At 41.6% G+C, this 19922-nt stretch overlaps 1 long non-coding RNA gene across 1 annotated transcript; it reads left to right on the top strand.

The window, feature by feature from the left end:
* Nucleotides 1–4148: 4148 nt before the first annotated feature.
* Nucleotides 4149–8406, top strand: LOC119009734. Its single transcript, XR_005071813.1, has 2 exons — nucleotides 4149–4351; nucleotides 8056–8406. It is a non-coding gene; the product is annotated as an uncharacterized LOC119009734 (long non-coding RNA).
* The last annotated feature ends 11516 nt before the right edge of the window (nucleotides 8407–19922 follow it).

The following is a 19922-nucleotide window of genomic DNA, read 5'->3' as shown; positions in this document are numbered from 1 at the left end:
GTGTGTTTACCTGTAAAGCCTATTAAATCCATCTTGAATTAAAATTCAGTATAGCCTACAGCCTGCCTGTGGGCAGTGAGCTGGCAAGACTAATTTTAGCTACCTAGTCTGTGTAGAAGCACTGTCCATCAAAAACTGTGTCAGCCATTCTCTGGAGTTAAACTTGAACATGTAAAACACACTTCAGGTCACAGTCGAGTGTGAAAAGCATGAGTCCTTTTCTTTCTTTAAGGTCGCCCAACTCTAAATGGGAGAGCAGGTTTCCTAGTTATAGGACGCTAGAGAATAAACGGTGCACATTTTGTACTGTTGATCTTTTCCACTCGATGAATATCTAAATCAAGTGCGTACTTAAACGCCTATTATGTGGAAGGGGGTCATACAGTTGTTTTTTCATTAAAGGAACCTCTCACCAACGCTTCCTTCTGGTTTCCTTGTAACAAATCAGTAACATGATTTTGGTCTCTTGAGTACTCACAAGAAGCTTCTTATTCTTCTTCTTGCACACATAGAATGTGATAAATCTCAGTGACAAGAGTTTATCTCCAAAACATTTAGTGAGGCTGAATGTGAACATGAATCATTAGTGGGATGAAGCAGTATACGGCACACGTTTTTTACAACACTCTTCCTCTGGTAGTTTTAAATAATTCAAAAAAGTAACTCCATGCAATGTCATTATCCAGAACCAGCCATTTGTTATGTTGTTTGAAGAACAGAACAAAGTGTGGCAGAAAAAAAAAAAAGAAAAAAAATTTAAAAAAGAACAGAGCAGAGTAGAAAAACAGCACAAAAAAATAACAACACATGAAACATGACAAAAGGAAGTAGAACAGGATGGAAAGGATGAAAACTAACCAAAGCTGAGGAGAGCCGATCAGACAGAGGACAGAATATGAGCACAAGACCAGACCGGAATAAAAACAGGAGAGGACAGAGGAGAGGAGAGAAGGGCAGCGTGTTTTATTTGGTGCAGAGCTGGAGGGGAAACCACACCAGGGAATTCTTGTCAATAACAACTCTAAGTGAGTGTGTGTTTCTGGATCTCTGTACGGGTGTGTGTGTGTGTGTGTGTGTGTGTGTGTGTGTGTGTGTGTGTGTGTGTGTGTGTGTGTGTGTGTGTAACCATTTTAAAGATGATTTACTGTGCAAGTGGCCTTGGTGCGGAATTAAATAATCCTTAGTACACAATAAATATGTGAATGCACCTGTGTATATGCTTCCAGATCTGTGTTTGCCATGTGTGTGTGTGTGTGTGTGTGTGTGTGTGTGTGTGTGTGTGTGTGTACGTGTGTGTTTGACAGAGAGAGACAGAGAGAGAGAGAGAGAGAGAGAGAGAGAGAGATGCACTTGGTATATCTCTGGCCTAGAAAGTGCCAGAGAACTACTTTCTCAGCACAGAAAATATGAGGCTAGCGCCGCAAACACACACACACACACACACACAGATGCGCCGCATGGGTCGTAAAAGTGCCGACATTAGTCTTTTTGGTGGCATCTTTATGGATCAGATAAACAGCATTGTTGTTCAAAGTAAACATCAGGACCACAGCACCTATCAGAACACTGCACTCTTTCTGTCTGCACTGAGATCTTAACAGTTTATTACCGAGCTCATCTGAATGTGTGACATCGGTTCGTGCCAGCACAGGAATCATGGCCCTCTGAAACTGGTATGAGCAGATTGCAACCGTGGCTGTTGTAGAGCAAAACAAATCCTGTGAACTGAAACGTTGCAAAGGTGGCAACCCAGGGGCTTTCACGAGGTATCATAAAGTAAGGCAATTCCGTCACATCCCTTTTTATGTTTTTTTTTTTTTTTTTGTCTGCTCTGGGAAGAAAGTGGGAGGAACAGCAGCAGCCATCGTTAAAATGTTTGTTAAAGAATTTCAAAAAAATGTCAAACTTTCAAGAGTTTCTAACAGCAAGTACAATTAGGAAACTGAGGGATGACCACACATTTAAATTTATGACCAGGCAGCAAAAACATTATTACACTCGTACGCTCACCCTGTTGAAATTAACTGGAAAAAGGTAGACTTCAGAGAGAGAGAGAGACAGAGAGACTTCAAATCACTAATAATGAAAGTGATGAAAGTTCAAATTTCATTACTGACTTCCCTTGGCCCACGTGCTTCCTTTGCGCTTTTCAATCGGTGGTCAGTGACAGATCATCTCGGCAAGCCAGTTAGCTAGGTCAAGCCTGGAGATTTAATTACAAAGCTCTCTACATCAGAGAAAGAGGAACCAATATCAGCAGTCTGGAAAGTCTTACATAAGACATAGGGGATGCTTCTCCACTCTCCACTCAAGTGACTCCGGCCATGGCTCTGGACAATATGCTGCTCTAACTGTTAACGTTTCAGATTTTTCAGCATTAGTAGGATAAGAAGATGTTTAGCGATTAGACCATTACAGTGGCCACAACTCAAGGTTTGTCACTGCTGCAACAGTTTATTGCACCGGAACAGGAATTTACTGCAGCATTAAACCAAGAAATAAAGTCTGAGCAACAGTAAACAAAACTAGTACCCTGCTATCAATATAGTGTATAAACCGATAGCAGACAAATGCTTGCTATAGAGTCTTTCCACAGCAGACATTTTGACTTGTCTGAGCAGGAAATAAAAATAATGTTAACGATGGAGTCATTACATTAAGTGTCCCGGTAAGCCACATCAGTGAGTGAGCATGCACATTACCAGAGCCGGTAGAACGTAGCTCACCTTAATAATGTTATAAATTTCACCTATGCTTTTCCTACTTTGACAGTTTAAAAATGTCTGTGGTGAAGATGGTCAATAATGTGTTAATGAGAACATAAAATACAGGGTAAAAAAACTGTCGGTTGCTCTACATATAACTTTTTTATTTGTTTCTACACAACTTATACCCCAGTTGCCCACCTGAAGTTATATTTCTGGCGCCTTCTTGCTGCTTCTTCAGTTCTGGTCGGCAGTCTACGGGATGAACAGGCCCACCGCGTCAGGTCTGCCCTCTCCACTGAGTTGATCAAAGCACAGCTCAGGGACCTCCTCTTTTCTTTGGCTTTTATAATGAAATGTTTTATTGCTTTTTAGCTATTCATTTTTATATTGATCTCTACGTATTTGGGTATATGCATGATTTTTATTGTCTGCTCTGTTGGCGTTGTTTAGTTTTGCCTGTGTTTGTAAAAGACTTCGATCAGCTCACTGACTTGACTTAGCACCACTTTAAAAGCCTTAACTTATAATCCTGCATCGGAGATTTGAAAGTTACTTTACTTTGGAGAGATCAGCGTAGGACTAACAATATTTACTTTATTTAATTTACGATGGCAGTTAAACTCTTACATCTTTCTAAATCTAAAATCCATGCAAGTGAAACTGTTGGGATGAACACTAGACTCGATCAGGGTGCTGGATAATACAAAGGCCTTATCGCTGCGGTGATCGGGGGACCGGGTGGGCTGTGCAGCACTCGGCCTGAAAGACGGAACGACAGACTCAACAGTGACATTTAAAGTTCAACATCTGCCCGCCGATTGGTTTTCCGAATGCGAGGAGAAATCTGATTTGTAAGATATGGTGGTGACACCTGGAATTTTTGAATGTGAAGCTTTTTGCTTTGATGGTTTGGGGAAACAGACATGTGGGTGACATTGTAATTGATGTTTGATGGCAATGAAAGGTGAAAATAATGTATCAGAACATCAAATGGTAAAAGGATAAAATGTGAGATTATTTACCTTTTTGAAAATGATGAATTGAATTAGCTTTTTAAAAAGCATTGTATTGGTTTCTAAACCGATGTTGTATCATTTATCGAAACAGAAACGTTGCATTGCCCTTTCACAGCTCAAACAGAGTTGTCTCTGAAAGGGCAATTTGGCTTTTCAAAGGTGGATGCTGGAAGACTTAAAAAATAATTCTGATGTGGTATCAGTGCCCCCACAATCCACCAGTCAGTCATTATCTCTGGTAACACCTAAACGATTTGGTTAATATGTTTGCTCGGTGATGAAATTGTCCCCTGTTATGCCATACCTGGACACTAGATGCCAGTAACGAGTTCCTGCCCCTATTGATCCCCTTTTCTTCTAGTGAGCCGCCATCTGCCAGCACAGCTGTTCTTAATTTACTCATTGGTTACTCTGCATATATAGAAGCACTTTTCCTGTGGCTGCACTCCATTTTGCTGTGCAAGTGTGCAGCATGTTTCAAGGGCGGGGAAACCTCCTTACACAGACTCCAGGCTTAAGAAGAGATGGCAAGTGTGACGTCAAATCAGCTCATGATCGAACAGCGGCAGGTGGTGGAGGTGCCTCCTGCTGGGGATTGGTGCTTGCAAGAAAACAGTGTGATAGCAGGTGGGTGATCAGCGTTCGGTCACCCTTTCTTTGAAAAGTCAGCATAATAAACAGAGTAAAGATTTGTTTTTCCAAGAACAAGGAACCCTGGGAAGAAGATTATTTTTCTAGATAAGGAACTCAAAGTGTTGAGGCTCAAATCAGCAACACTGCAACCACAGCCCGTACAGTACCATCCAGACTGTCCTCCCAGGATCTATGAAACTATTTCAACAAGTTAAAAGACAACTGTTTATATTTTAGTGACAAATCTATCAAGAAGCTATAGTATTCCTAACAGGAGCCAATGGGGAAATAAAGTGGAGTCTCTAGTGAAGTCCATGAAGTGACCGAGATAGGGGTGGGTCAACAAAACGTTGGCCTCTAACAGTCCATTTCCTGTCAGTGTTGCATGTTGACTAGGATCCCTCCTGAAACCTGTTGTGACAATGGTTATGGTTTGGTTTCAGAGTGCAGAGACATACCGTGTCTGCAGATTGGGATGTTGGTTCAAAAGAAGCTTGTGTCATTCTAGATGTCATTGGAAAGGTACTCTATTTAGACCTTGGTTTAATACATACTAAGTCATGAAAATAAATGGATTTCTATGAAACTTGGATGGAGGATGAGTTTCAACCCAGGATAGACCCTAGTGACATTTTTGTGAAGTTCTCAGGAAATAATGCATGCATCTATTTTCGATACAAAACCTGTATGTAGGTGACTGGTAGCTGAGAATAAGTACAAGGGGACTGTTGGCCCTTGGCAGAGGTATGCGCTCTACTGACTGCCATTCTGGTTATTGTATTAATTTAGCCAGAACAGGCTGAATAGAACAGTAGTCACCTACACAATCATAGCATTCTCACGGATAGGTTGGATGACAGTATTATTATTCTTTTTAATAGATAGCAAGAAATGACCTGCATCTTCTTTGAAGTCTGTGGGCAAGTGTTTACTCATGCTTCTCTGTAAGTAATTTCCACTGATGAGTAGGTCAGGTTGACACAAGAATACAACAGATGGACTCCTGGGCCTCCCATGGAGCTAAAGAGACACCGAAAGCAGCATCCTGATGTGTGTGAGTACTAGAAACAGCTGATGACATATCAAGATATGTCACTGTCCCATTTTCAGCACTGATGAGCGTCAACACGCTGTTTTATTGTCATTTTCTCTGTGGACTGGCACATCCCAACTTCCGTGCCTGGACTTGCTCTTCTGTCTGCACAGTATAGAACATCCATTGTTTGCTAGAGGTGGCACATGCTGCAACAGGATGTGAAACAGCCAGGGGCTATACAAAAACTTGAACAAGCAGAAACCCCACCTGCACTGAGGTCAGTCTTCATTTTCTTCTTAGTTGCATCTAAAAAAACGGTGTGACAACAAACTATGTGGGGGTATTAAGTACGGATGCACTGCAATATTAGCAAGTCATCTCAGCCTATAAAGGCCTTTGAGGAGACACATTATGCATTTTCTTTTCTTTCTTCAGTGCTTTATATAGTTTCTTGTGCACGTAAAAGTGAGAAAGTGAGAAAGGCCAAAGTCTGGTCAAGACCAACGATTGCTCCTCTCTCCCATAGAAATGCTGCTCCTGAAACGCCTCGTCAGTAGTTCTGCCTCTAGTGCCATGACTTCTTGACATCAAACAATGTCACCATGTAACACATTTGCATTATTTATGCCTAGTGGCTAGTTTGACAGGTAAAAATTAATTTGGCACAAGCAGCTTTTCTGTGCTGCGTAAGGCGTGTAGGAGCTGTCCAATCAGAGGAGACTGGGTAGTTGGGAGGAAGGGTCTTAAAGAGACAGGAGACACAGGAGTTAAAGCAGAGCATTTTTCCAACACGGGGAACACAGTATATATATATATATATATATATATATATATATATATATATATATATATATATATATATAATCAAAAAAAATGTGAAAAACAAGGGCAAATTCAGAAGAGGTGGTGCAGGCACTCAGATTGGAGTGGGGTTTAGTGGGAAAAGAAATGAAAATGAGATTGGGGGATAGGAGGAGGTGGAAAAACATAAAGACAAAAGCAGTGTCAAGAACTAGGGAGAAAAAAGATCAATGGGAGGTTAAAAATGGAGGCAGAGGGAAGAGGAAATTACGATGACCTTATTATCTAGCAGCATGACTCAATTAACCGAGGTCTGATAACCTGACTTGCACATTGATTATTATGCATGTTGGCGTGTATCTACGTAAGTATGTTTGCGTGGTGTGTATTTCTGACTGCAAGGCATGATCAAGTGTTTTGATACCCGCAGTTACTATGGTTATCCAGTTGTTCAGTGTTTAATCCTCTTGAAGTCTTGGATGCTCATTCCATGTAATTTTTTTAGTTTTTTATTTGGGGGGGGGGGTGGTGTGTTGTCGCCAAGCTGACAGAACAAAGAACGAAGCACTTGTGGCGAAAGACTGCTGCGTGAGATGGGATGGCTGAGCCCAAGCCAGGCTTTTATTGAGTGTTCAAATTCCTGCACCCCGCAGACAGGAACCACAACAAACAGTACAGGGATTATACACCCATCTAAAACTCTCCTTCTCTGCCTTTTATGTCTCTCTGTCTTTTCAGTTTTCTCTTTCTTTCTGGCATGGCATCTTTCTTCCTTTCACCCCTCGCTTTCTTCCTCTGTTGCAATTCCTCTCTGTCTCCCTCTGATTTAATAAAAGTGGCAGAATAAAAGGGTTTACACTCAAAAGAAAAATCACTCTGGGAGCCAGGAAGATATAGAAATAGCCCGTCTTAATCACCAAATGCACGCATGAAAAACGCGTACTCCATATATCATTATCACGAGGTTCCAGGCAGCAGATAATCCGGTAACAGTTGACATTTAGCGGCCTGTTGTTCGCAGACAAAATTCAGCAGAAGCCCTGATTAACACTGGGCATTAACACGTTTTTATGAAAACGAGATTAACACCAACTAGCAGAAACACATCACCCGAGAAAGTCACTGCACCCCAAAACAATAGTGCCATTGTTTGTTTGCTTTACCATTAGTTTGACGGTCTTTTTTACTTTGTGCGTTGGCGACAAAGACGGAGTCGTCAAAGGAACGTGTTAACAAATCTAAACGGATTAAGTCATTGCGCATAAACCAATGTGCAGAGTGTGCGTTCATATCTACAGGTGGCTCACAGGGACTCAGAATTAATGTAGTAGCATTAGCACCTTGAGCTACATCATCATATACTGTAGATAAGAGCAGCTTGTCATGCACCAGAGGCTTTTAGGGTTAAAACAGTGAATGGTGAACGGTGGTAAAAGCAACTTTTGAGGTCTTTGCCAATTTAATTGCATACAGTAATAATGGCTTCTATCTTTATAACTATAAGGGGCTAAAATCCTTTTCCGTTTAGTGAGGCTAACGATCATGTTAAATACATGACCTGGACATTCAATAAGGTAGATGGAGACAGAATGAAAGAACACTGGCCATTTTCTTTAACATGATTACATATGTCATCTATTATTTGTTCTGCTGTTTAGACACTTTATTTTGCTGTTTTGGTATTCGCTGTGGTAAAACGAACCCTTTACTGGGAGCTGAGAGAAATGGAAAACAAGTCGGTTTTAAATCCACTTCCTACATTATTTAATGCTGTTATTATAAGTTTCATTATTAAGTGCAGCTTTCATGACTGATAAGAAAATTCCCCTCCGTCTCTTTTCTGATTCGCCTCCATCTATAGGCCCAGTCGGCAGACATGTCATTTCCTGTGAGAACATCCTTACCTCAGGGATTTTTTTTATTGATGAACTGAAAAGGAGCCGCGGTCGTTGTGATGACAGGAAAGTGACGTACTACTGCTCTCATCTACGTATATGAGGATTAAAATGGCAACCAGACAGCTGTGTTATGTCAAGACTTACATCATCAGGAAGAACTCCGAAGCTCCAGAAGAAATGTGAAGTTGTACTGCCTGTCTTATTTTGGTGTGCATTTTTTAATCCTGTGTGAAATCTGCATTGAGATGACTTTTAATGTCTTAAAGGCTGTCTGTCACGGGTCAGATTAACATAAATTCACAAAATATTTCGCAGCATGTGTTAATTCCTTTTATTTTCAGTCGCTGAAATCTGCAGGCCTCACACAGCAACAGGTACAGTATACACGTTGCATTTGCTGTCTCTATATTGCAATCACTCTGTGTCATTTAAACACAGCTGGCCCAGCTGTGAGTACCAGCACTGACTATTCATATATTTCAATATTTCACCAAATAAGCACTTGCCGTGCGTTGCTACATATGATGAGCTGTTCTTAAAGAAAATAATAACATTTTCACTTATGTTGCAGAAATGGTTGCTAGAAATGCTAAAAGTGGAAGGGGGGGACACTAAAACACTGGACATTGTGAAGCTTTTTGTTTTACTTCACCTGCAGCCTTACTGGTGCTACACACACACACACACACACTCTCCAACTGGTACGGGAATACGAGAGAACATCCAGAAAGCTTCATTCCAAACAGCTCACAACGGGCTTCCACCGTGAAGACTAAATCTCAGACCGGCACGCACTCGTTTTCACGACACCAGGTTTCGCTAAATTAAAGGCCCCAAGACTTACACTGAACTTTCCTGTTTAGTAAAGTTGACAACGTACGTGTTTTTTTTAGGGGGGGGGTTGCATAATCATGACTAATAGCATGTGTACAGCTGTCCATATTTAAGACGGTGGTGGAGGCTATGATTGATTGGCAATCAATCTGACAATGAATGGATGCCAAATCAGAAGAAATTTATAAAATTTATAATGTTGCAGTAGAAGAACAAAGCAACAGAATACGATCATAATTCTTATTACGGTATGAGTTAGCAGCAGTGGACTAGACAATGACAGAAAACCGCTGCAATGTTTGGAACACACTCTATATAATTGGTTTCAGCCTGTCAAAACTCCCCCTTCAGTTCATTCGCCGTTAATTCCAGAAGTGGATTTTCTTCAAGATCCCAGAAATCCGGTCTGATGGAGTGTGTGTGTGTGTGTGTGTGTGTGTGTGTGTGTGTGTGTGTGTGTGTCCGCCAGCGTGTCGGCGCACCCGTGTGTCGATGCAACAGCTCGAGGGCGCATTTATCTGACAACGGAAATGGATGAGTCAAGTGAACTAATTACAAAGCTGTAATGTACTCATCAATATTTAGGGGTAATCACAGTCTTAACAGGTACTGATTAGGCCTGAGAAGAAAAGAGAAAGAGAAACACGGACCCTCTATTCATCCACAGCGTTTCAGACAGGTCGGTATAAATATATGGCGTGAGGGAGCACATATGGAGGGGCTTTAAAGCAGCTTCTCTAGGACTCTGAAAGTCAATGTCTCAACACAAAAAAAAAATAAATAAAAATTGGATTTAACATAAAGTGTCCTCACAACGACTTCTCATGTCTTCCTTTCAATCTCCCTCTTCGATTGCTCTCATGTCCCACTTCTCTGGCCTCTATTCCTCCACATGTGATTCACTGTCTCATGCTCTCCTCCCCTCCGCAATCAGCTCTGTAAAGGAACATCGGCACAAAGCCTCGCTCTGCGCAAGAAAAAAATCCCCAGAGAGAGGCGCGGAGGAAGCAGTTGGAACGTTTAAAAAAAAAAAAAGAAAAGAAAAAAAGAATAGAACAGAAAGAAATAACCAAGGAGACGGAGAGCAATGGAATCATTCGTGTAATTACCCTGTCGTTTTCTCTGACAGACATTCAAATCCTGATTGAGACGGGAAGCGAGAGGGATTGGGTGGAAGAGAGAGAGAGTCGCTGCTGTCCTCGAACCTCGAACGTTCTGTGTTCAGCAACTGCTAACATCACTATGGGGTCTTTCCGTGCTGATTAGTCCCACACACTCTGGCACGAATAGGTGTATGCAGATACTCCCACACAGGCTCCCGGGGAAAGCAAGCAAGCAAGCGTGCGACCCACGCTCGATGGTGCACACACCCTTTTTTACAGTCGTTTGCCCCTCACACCTGCATGCATACACGCGAACACACGCGGTAGTCCTCGTGTTTGTCGCGGCACAAGTCCTACTGGGGGAAAAAAAAAAAAAGACAATTAGGATGGAGAAAAAAGGGGGAATGAAATAAAGAGCAATGTAGAAATGCAAATTTGCAAACAAATATAGGCAGATGGAGGAGTGAGATTGGGGAGGAAGAAAATCTTGAAAGGATTTATTTTAATGAAACAGAAATTGTTTTTCTTATGCTAGACGAGGGAGGATTCCCATCAATCCTGATTGCAATATATCCTCATGATTCATCTTTCTGCCGTTAATTCTGATGCTCCGTCTCATTTTGCGCCGAGATTTATTGCAGGAAATTGATTTCGTTCCCTGTCTGTCATGCCAAGTCCTGAAGACTGCGCTCTGCGTGACACGTCCTCCCAGGTGTAGATTCAGAACCCTGCACAATTTCTTCACGAGCTTGTCCTTATTGTCCCTCATGGAAATTTTGATGTGGTGTTATTAAAGTCCTACATTTGTTCTTTCTTAAGGGTATGTGTGGGTTTGATGGATTCAATTTCATTTTAATGTCCCTTCAAGTTCTGCAGTTTTCTGCAGTATTGTAAAGACACGCTGAGAGGAAGGCAAAGCAGCTGTTTTGCATATGTTTGTGTAAGACAAATGATAAGTATTAAAGGAATAATTTGATAAAATATAAAAAATATAGTTGCTTGGTGTCTCGCCGAGAGCTAAATGAGAAGATTGATAGTGCTGTTGCTGTACAGTAAATATGATAGGAGATGGTTAGTTTTCAGCACAAAGTCTGCAAACAGAATCCATCCATTTTGTCCTTTTTTTATACATAGAAAAATCCTACAACTCATGGCAAGCTGCAGGAGGTAATCCTGCTGAGCTTAGGAACTCAAATTTTACTTGTTTTTTTTTTTTTGTCTCAGTTTAACAATCAAGATCTACATTCTACATGAGCTGGTAAGCACATTTTTCATCTTTCTGAGCAGAGTCTGGCTCACTCGCTAGCTAGTTTCTCCCTTTTTTTTCCCCAGTTTGGATGCAAAGCTAAGCTAACTGGCTAATAACAGCCTTAACGTACAGATATGAGGGTAGGATCAATCTTCTTTACTCTGGGAAAGATAGCTAATCACCATACTCAGTGTTTCACGGACATTTAGCCACTGCTGTCGGTCTTATCTTGTTACTACACAGCCCAGTTTTAATGTCTCATATTTTTCCAAGTTGTTACGTAAAAACTCATTTTTGGAGGTATGGAAGTCATCTACAGTGTTTCCCTCGCACTACACTAAACATTCATATCTATAATTTTTAAGTTTGTCCAGTTTATCCGATCACTCTGCTGTCTTTATTGCCTCTAGCCAGCAGGGTGGCTTGTGTCATTGATGGTACGGTTGGGGACAATTGGCTGTGTTACAATTTACAGACCATCAAAATGGTGTCAGGTTTAGTAACGATACCAAGTAGGTATATTTTTGATACAATACTTGTTTTTTATACTTTATACAGAAAAAGGACACTAATCAGAAATGACACAGAACCATCAAACTACTCGTGGTCCGTGGTCATCATCATTCTCTGCCAACTGACAACCAATGTGTCATACTTGCCAAAACCTTCATCTTTAAATTCAAACTAGGATCAACCAGTTCATTCACGTCCAATTGTTTGGACTATATTTATATTCTCGGGTGTTTATTGTTGTCTGTGGTGTTTGTAGAAGGACAATATGTGCACCTTTACAGTTGCCCCAATACTGTATGCTGTTACAGTGTGGAGCAGACTTCTCTTGTTTATATCCATATTGTTACTTGTTGAAATATTCTATGATTGTCAACAAGCAGGACACAGACACAAGTTAACTGCAAAAAAGTGAAATCAAAATGTCTTGAGGGGTTTTTATGTCACTATACCAAAAACTCTTACCTCTGCCCCCTGTCTCCCCTTCTCTATTTTCCCCTGTTGTAGGAGTATCTAGAGTGGATGTCTGCTTTGGGAAAGGTATTGACCTTCAATGCATGCCAGACACACAATTCGCACTCCCAGTTGTTAACAGGTTGCTCCCTCTGTGGTCTCACAAAACAAGGTCACTCCCCGCGTCTTGGGCAGCCCAGCTCCCTCCACAGGCGACCATGCTATCAAGGTTATTAAATGGACCATCTGTCACTGCACACATAACCACACACATGCCAGTGCGCACACACACGCAAGCATGTTCGTGTTGACACGTGTGCACATAATTTAACATGGATGCACATTTGGGTCTTTAGGGTTCAGTGCCTCTGTATGCTGTACAAGTGCACACAGACACAAGGTTTAAGTACGGCACACTCGGGCCAAGTTCGACATCGCCTTCCGGTCAGCACACAAGAGCACACACAGGCATATCGTTGCAATGTGTCGGATTAGCTTTAGTTTGCCTCGATTGAAAGTGAGCATGATGGACAGAGAGTGCTTAACAATACTATATGAACGATAAATGAGAGTGTAGGACTTGAACACTGCAGCTAAACATGGGATCATGGGATTCCTGCTGTCAGCTAACGAGCTGTAGCATCCAAAAGTAGCATGCTACCCTCCCTCATCAATGCACATTACTTACTGCTCCTATCAGTTTCCACACTGATTGTGAAAAAGGAGTTACAAACTCTTTAATTAAACTCAGATGGTGAAATTCAATAAAGAGAGAAATATGTTGGATCCATCATTCATTCTCAGTCAAAACTTTGATATCCCCACGTTCCCTGTTAAATTCACAAAATTACATGAGTAATTAAATAATCCACAGAAGGAGTTGTCCTCCCGCACCTCATATCTGTAAATAAATTAATGCAATCATTTTGAATTTACCTGCCACTGTGACAATTACAACACTCAAATCCCTGTGGCTAAATTCATTCGAGAGTTAAAATTAACTGTCATTCGGTTCCCCCTTTCCTCCTTTTCATCCGCTTCAAGACAAATAAGGCCCTAAATCCACTGTGACAGATAATCTTGGCAAAATAAGATGATTGCACTGCTCTTTAAATCTCATATTAAATTTAACCTTGACATTTAAATTTGCATGTCAATTCCCGCTGTTAAAGGGAGGGTTAAAGCCGTATGCTCCTATTATGCTTAGTGTCACGAAGAGCATGTAGGTACTGTACCACAAAGGAATAATGGTCGGATGTTCTATTTCTAGATGACATTTAGCTTAGCTTAATCGCACTTAAGCAGGATACAGGGCCTTTGTGATATCTAAGGGAGTGTGCACATAGATCCACACCAACGAGGGGAGGTGCTGAGCTGAGCGGGAGCATCGAGAGTCGTAGTAGTTACATGTTCGTGGGGGGCAAAAAAAAAAAAACCTTATAATGGCCGGAGTCCTGCAGCATGCTCCCATCATACTGTGCTACCTGAGCTAGTGGTTGCAACGTTTACATTAGCTGACATTAGTAACGTTTATGTGAGCCAGCAAACATTAGTGACGTTAATTGTAGCTAATGTTGGTAGCGTTAGCAACATTAGCTAGTGCAGCAAGCTGGTTTACCACTTGAGGGGGCAGATGATACGAACAGCAGCGGTGATAAGATGTAAATGCAATGGAAGGGTAAATATAAAGAGGAATTAATCCAAGTAAAGTAAACAAATACACACAACTACACATGTTCACCTTATTCCACACCAAGCTTTACCCCACACTACTCTTTCATTGTGATTGATTATTCATGAACATCATTGTGACATCTCATTTTATATGATGCACATTTGTCGATGAGTGATGGAGACCAAGATGGAAAAGAAAGAGCTTGTACTGCAAAAGCTACATGATCAGTTGATGAGTTTTCATGCTTGATCAGAAAGCTGTCTGGATCCTGCTTGAGGACCGCTGGAGTGCAAAGCATCTCGTTCTGCCAGCCTTGAATCTGTGCCTTGTGAGTTTCTCTCTCTCTCTCTCTCTCTCTCTCTCTCTCTGCTGCAGCAGCTCTCCACCTACAGTGATAGTAGCAGCGGATTGTTTGTTTCGTGCTGTTTCCCACTTCTTCATGCGCTGTGATCATCCTGGAGAGGCCAGACAAGCTGCTTAGATCCCGAAAGTTGAATCTGACTCTCAGCAGAAGTCTCTGCCACGAGTGGCGGGCCAAAGAAATCTATTGCAAACAATAAAAAAGGAGTGCCGACTGCCGACATGCATGTTTATTACTTTGAATCACTCTTAAATGGCTGTGCAGATGGCATGCTTCATGTCCTTCACCATCCCCAGGTTGTTCCTCGAGGCACGGAAGGCAATAGATTTTTTTTTTTTTATTCATGCAATGTTGCTTCAGTGTCGCAGGGGTATAAATCCTGAGCCAGTCAGAGATCTTAGCCAATTCGTTCTCAAGCTTTTTGGAGTCTATTTAGCTGAATTCCCCCCACCCCCCACGCTGATTCAGTTCACTTCTTTGTAGAGTACATCCTGTGTGCCAGAATGAATCCAAACGCTGTGCACTTCTGTGACACAACATTGAGAGAGCAGTTGGGATTTAACCAATCAAAGTATTTTGGAGGTCTGACAGGGTGTCGACAGAACGCAATAACAGAATACGGCTGAGGTGTGCTTCAGAAAGATGTTGCCCTGCTTTCAACACACAATTAGTAGTAGCGGCTACAAATAACGTCATCAGAATGACGCAATCAGATCACAAAAAAAAAAAAAATGAAATATGATTTGCATTTGCATTTCTTTCTCCTAAAATACAGGATTTTAAACGTTTTTGTATATTAGTGAGGAGGAGAGCTCGGCGATAACTTTTTAACTTGACTGCAGCAGCTGACCTCCGCAGTGCTTTTTGCTTACTGTAATGTTGACCGCTGACTGGAGCTGGAGGAGAAACGTGTATTACTTCACAAAGACATTACAGAGACAACCCTGTTTTGCGCTGTTGCCCGCTAACGTTATCTTATATATTGCATCTTATACATTACATCTGGCTGTTTGGGACGGATAAACACTGCATGAGTGACGCATATGATAATGATAATGATCCTGCAGTGAAATTCACTTCAGTGTTGGTGAATAAACTATCAAACAACCTGTTTGACAGACGAGGCAATGTCTTGACAAAGTTCGGTCCTGTTCGCCCCTGAGGTGGCAACAGGCGACCTAATGGAATGTTGCCTTGAGTAAACTTGGATTTCTCTGGGTTTAACATCGTTGGATAAGTAAGTACAAGAATCCCTACATATTATGTCTTTTAATCTTCGGGATCTGTTTTAGTCTTCATTAGTTAGGATGACACGGGAAGCCGACGGGCTCGATTGAAAGCACAGATTGTGTGGCTTGTTTCAGCTGCCAGAGAATCATCGAATCAGCTGTATTTTCATCCCGCATCAACCGCACGTGTTGTCAGCATGCTTTTGCCGTGTTTTTTTGTTTTCTAATGTGACAAAAACTCAACACACAAGAAAACTACTGTTTTCCCGATGCACCAATCTTTGGAAAATCGCATCAAGCAGAACACCTTGCGTTGCCTCATTGTCTTCCAGGGGGAGTTAAACCTCCTGGACCAAACTTCAAGCCACCAACCGCTGCATCCACTTTGCAAATCTTCGGTGCTTTTCCAGTTGCAAATTAAGCCCGGAGCAGCTGATTTTGGGGAGGAAGGCTTTCAAACTCAACCTGGAACATACGTTCTCAAGTCAGTCTCCTGCTAAGATTTCCTATGACTGTTGGATATTCTTATCAGGTCAACACTCAGGTTGAGAACTCGTGTTCAGACTCAGGAAATGGGATTTGTAGCTCAAACTTGACGCGTTGCTTTATATTCAGGGTATCTTTGTCCTAACTTTGAAACTCTTCTCATAAGTGCTCTAAATCTTGACCTCTCCATGACCCCGAGCGAACATCACGTCCATCACTACAAATAAACCCAAAACCTTGCGATGACTTCCTGCGGACATGCTCATCTCCCTTTTCTTGTTTTTCCTCTCCGCGGACTCCAGCATGCATCGCCTTGCTGAACCGCTTTTGCTTTTGCTTTTGCTTGACCTGAAGTCTCTTATTTCTTGAACGCTGCCCAGCCAGCGAGAAAGGCAGAAAGCTGTTGGTGACAACAGTTCAGCATAGTCAGCTCAGGCATTAGCGGCAAATGGCTTCTCCAAAAGTGATCAGAAACCATCTGGCTAATTAAGAGCGATCACGACTGTGGTTACCTAGTCATCCTGTCTATCCTGCTCCCCCCCATCTGACTCTGGATGTGTTAATACCAGTGGTAGAAACTCTCTGCTTCTTTATACATCTACCCCACCAGGATTCAAAGAGAGACATTGCACTTTTTGCTCCACTGCATTCATCTGACAGCTTCACTCACTTGCTACCTTGCAAATTATGATTTTTACATAAAAGTAAAGCATGAAAATAGAACGCATGCAAGACTGAACCACTGGATTCACTCTACCGTAGTGTCCTGGTGTTCATTGTGAGGTGGAACTGTGTTTGTCTGTGTTTTCTAACCTAATTCTCATCTTATGACCCGTCATGATCTTGTGACTCTTGGGCAGTGTTTGAAGGTCTCGGTTGGATAGAGTTAAAAAATAAATAGAGAAATAAAATTTACCACTGCAACGAGCTGAACACCCTTGCTTGTATTACCATTTTTTTAAAGTTTTGTTTCAAATTGCAATTGAGGTGATAAGATACACGCTCATTTGCATGCAATTTCAGAACAGAAATACGAGCTAAAGTGAGACCTAAATTAGTATTTTGGGTGTTGTCGTTCCCTTAATCTGAACAAGTGTGTCATGGAAATGAAATGGCCCAAATCTCAAAACTGGCCAAAAACTTATAGTTTTTTCTGCTGCATCTGGCTTTAGGGGTTGATGCATAAATGGCAAAGTATCCCTATGTGGTTCTCAAAGGAGATGCTCTGACAGCTACACACAGATTTAAGAGACGGGACCTTAAAGGTGCACCTTGTAAAACTGTAATCAGAAGAGAAAGGTCTTCATTGATTCATTTTTTTTATGCCTAAACAAACTAAATAAACAAACTCTCTTCATTTTCATAACTGACTAAACTGAATAAACAAACTGACCTTAAAAGGAAAACACAGTTTCGTACTGTTATACTTTTTTTTATATTTGGTGGACCCTTCCACCTTTCCTGCCTCAAATAATCTTGACGCATATAACACAAAAAGGAAGTCAATGGGGCTAATTTCAGTGCTTTTACTTTAAAGGGATAGTGCAACATTTTGGAAAACGTGATCACTTGCTTTCTTGCCAAGAATAACATGATAACATTGAAACCATGTCTGTACAGTGAATAAGTGGCTTGTGGCAGCAGCTTTTTAGCTTTGCATAAAGACAGCAGGAGGAAAAACGCTGACTGGTTCCTGTCTTTTTACTAAGCTAACCGCCTGCTGTCTTCAGCCTCATATTGAACACACGCAAAGTCATCACTTTGTGTTGAAAATTGGTAGGGACAGAGCGGCTCAAATGAAAAACATGTTTAAATGGTCTTTTGTACACGTGATTTTAGGCCATACATTATTTTGATGGCAGTAAAAAAAGAAAGACAATCCATAATGGCATGTCAGAGGGGCAGAGCCAGGGCTACCAAAGAGTCAACATAACAAAGTACTCAGCATAAAACGCAAAGCTACACTGACTGCATAAGTAACCATCATCCATCCATATCACATCTACCGCTGCAATATCATGCAGGCTCAGTCAATCTAGCAGTTTTCCTGTACATGCTGCATTCTTTTGCTTAGCCTTAGTTTCAAGCGTTGGCCTATTAACGCCCACATCTTAAATTATAATGTTGTCATAAGATTCGGACAAAACTGGCTGGCCATTTTGAAAAAACTTGCGGGGACATACACATCATCATCTTAACCAAACCATAACCTGACTCTGCATCCCATTTTCATATTTCAGTCTCGTCACTAAAATGTATTGCAGCACCCCTATCACACTGTGTATGCATATGCACCGGCACACACACACACACACACACGCTGCTTGTCTGCAGTGTTAGTTGTGACCCCTGGTGAGTTGTGCAACATGATGTGTTTCCTCTGTGGGAGAGATTTATATCAGCCGTCTGACAGCTGCTCTGCCGCACACCAACACAATCCACTGCAGCCGTCTTGGTGCTCTTCCTGCCCTCTTTCTCTCATGGCTCTTTTTTCTCTTCGTCTTCTTTTTCTGTGTTCCGCTCCCGTCCTCTTTTCACATGTCAGTACATTCCCACATCCTCTGGAAAATGTCAGACTGTGACACTTAATGAATCCTAGCAGTTCAGTTCAATCAGATGACTTTGCGACTTTGTCCTATGCATCATAAATTCAGCCGTTTTCCACACTTCCGCAATTACATGTTGCTGCTTACAGTTATACAAATGGGCCATCAGAGGACCAAGGAGGACCTGCTAGACCAGATCACCTCATGTCTTGATGTCTTGTTCTCCTTTTTCTCCTCTCTACACTATCGATTTTCACTCCCATAAATAATATCCTGTTAAACCTGATCCCTTCCTTTCGGTCTTTTCCTGTCTTTTCTGCTTTCTTTTTTGCCTCCTCATTCCTCCCTCCCTCTCTGATACTTCTAAGTCTCCCCACTCCTCTATCATCTTCTACTTTTTTCGCCACTCCACTGCTTTGCCTGGTCTCCTCGTCTCCCGTCTGTCTTGCCACGCTTCTTGTCTTCTTCCGTTTCCTTTAAATGCCGCACTAAGAAGCTCTTTCATGGGTTTATACGCCTCTCTTTTGAATAAAACATAACAGTGTAATGCTCAGAAGCTGAAGGCTGAATGTACGTTTGCATGTGTGTGTGTGTGTGTGTTTGTGTGTTGCTTCTTTGTCTAACAGCAGGGGGCACTGCCACTCCTCGGATGGTGATGTGTACGCACAGATGATGGAAATGTGTCACTGAAGCTGGAGGCTGAGTTCTTGATACAGTAGTTGTGGTAGAGGATTTTTTTTTTTTTTTTACTATATATAAAGACACACATTTTCAGTGGAATAATGTTTGAGGTCAAGTCAGGGCATGGTGTGTTTGAATCCGAGTGAGCAGAGCTATGGAGAGACTTAAAGACATGTGGAAGGCAGACAATGTGGGAAGAGGTTGCAAGGCTGCGCAAAACGTAATTAAACATTCAGTGATGGGATTCTCGTCACCTCGGCTCACGCAGGGCTTTTACAAGGTGGACGTGGAATAACAGGTAAAAAAAAAAATGCTTGTTTCATCAGTGCACTTTATCGACCCATATTTTATATAATTTACCTTAAATCATGATCAAAGTGCGTTTAAACAAAGACAGCCACTCAAGCAGTCTGGAGAAGAAGCATTGATGCCGGTACTGGATCCATGTTTCCTGACTAATGCCTCTAATTTTTCTTACCGATTGTATTAAAAACTCATTTAATCACCAGTCGGACCTCAGCTGCACCCTTTGGATGCCCACCTTCAACAGCTTAGCTCCTTATGATGCAAATGGTGTTTACCCTGTGCACCAGTCAGTAAAATGTTAGTCCTACTGATGCATATTTTATTATTGATTAATTAATTTTTCTTATGTTTAGGTCCTCATGAGATATTAGATGTCTTCTTCAAGAGGCTCCTGGGT

The sequence above is a fragment of the Acanthopagrus latus genome, chromosome 2, assembly GCF_904848185.1.
Source record: "Acanthopagrus latus isolate v.2019 chromosome 2, fAcaLat1.1, whole genome shotgun sequence".
Classification (NCBI taxonomy): domain Eukaryota; kingdom Metazoa; phylum Chordata; class Actinopteri; order Spariformes; family Sparidae; genus Acanthopagrus; species Acanthopagrus latus.
This window is presented reverse-complemented; position numbering and strand designations above follow the sequence as displayed.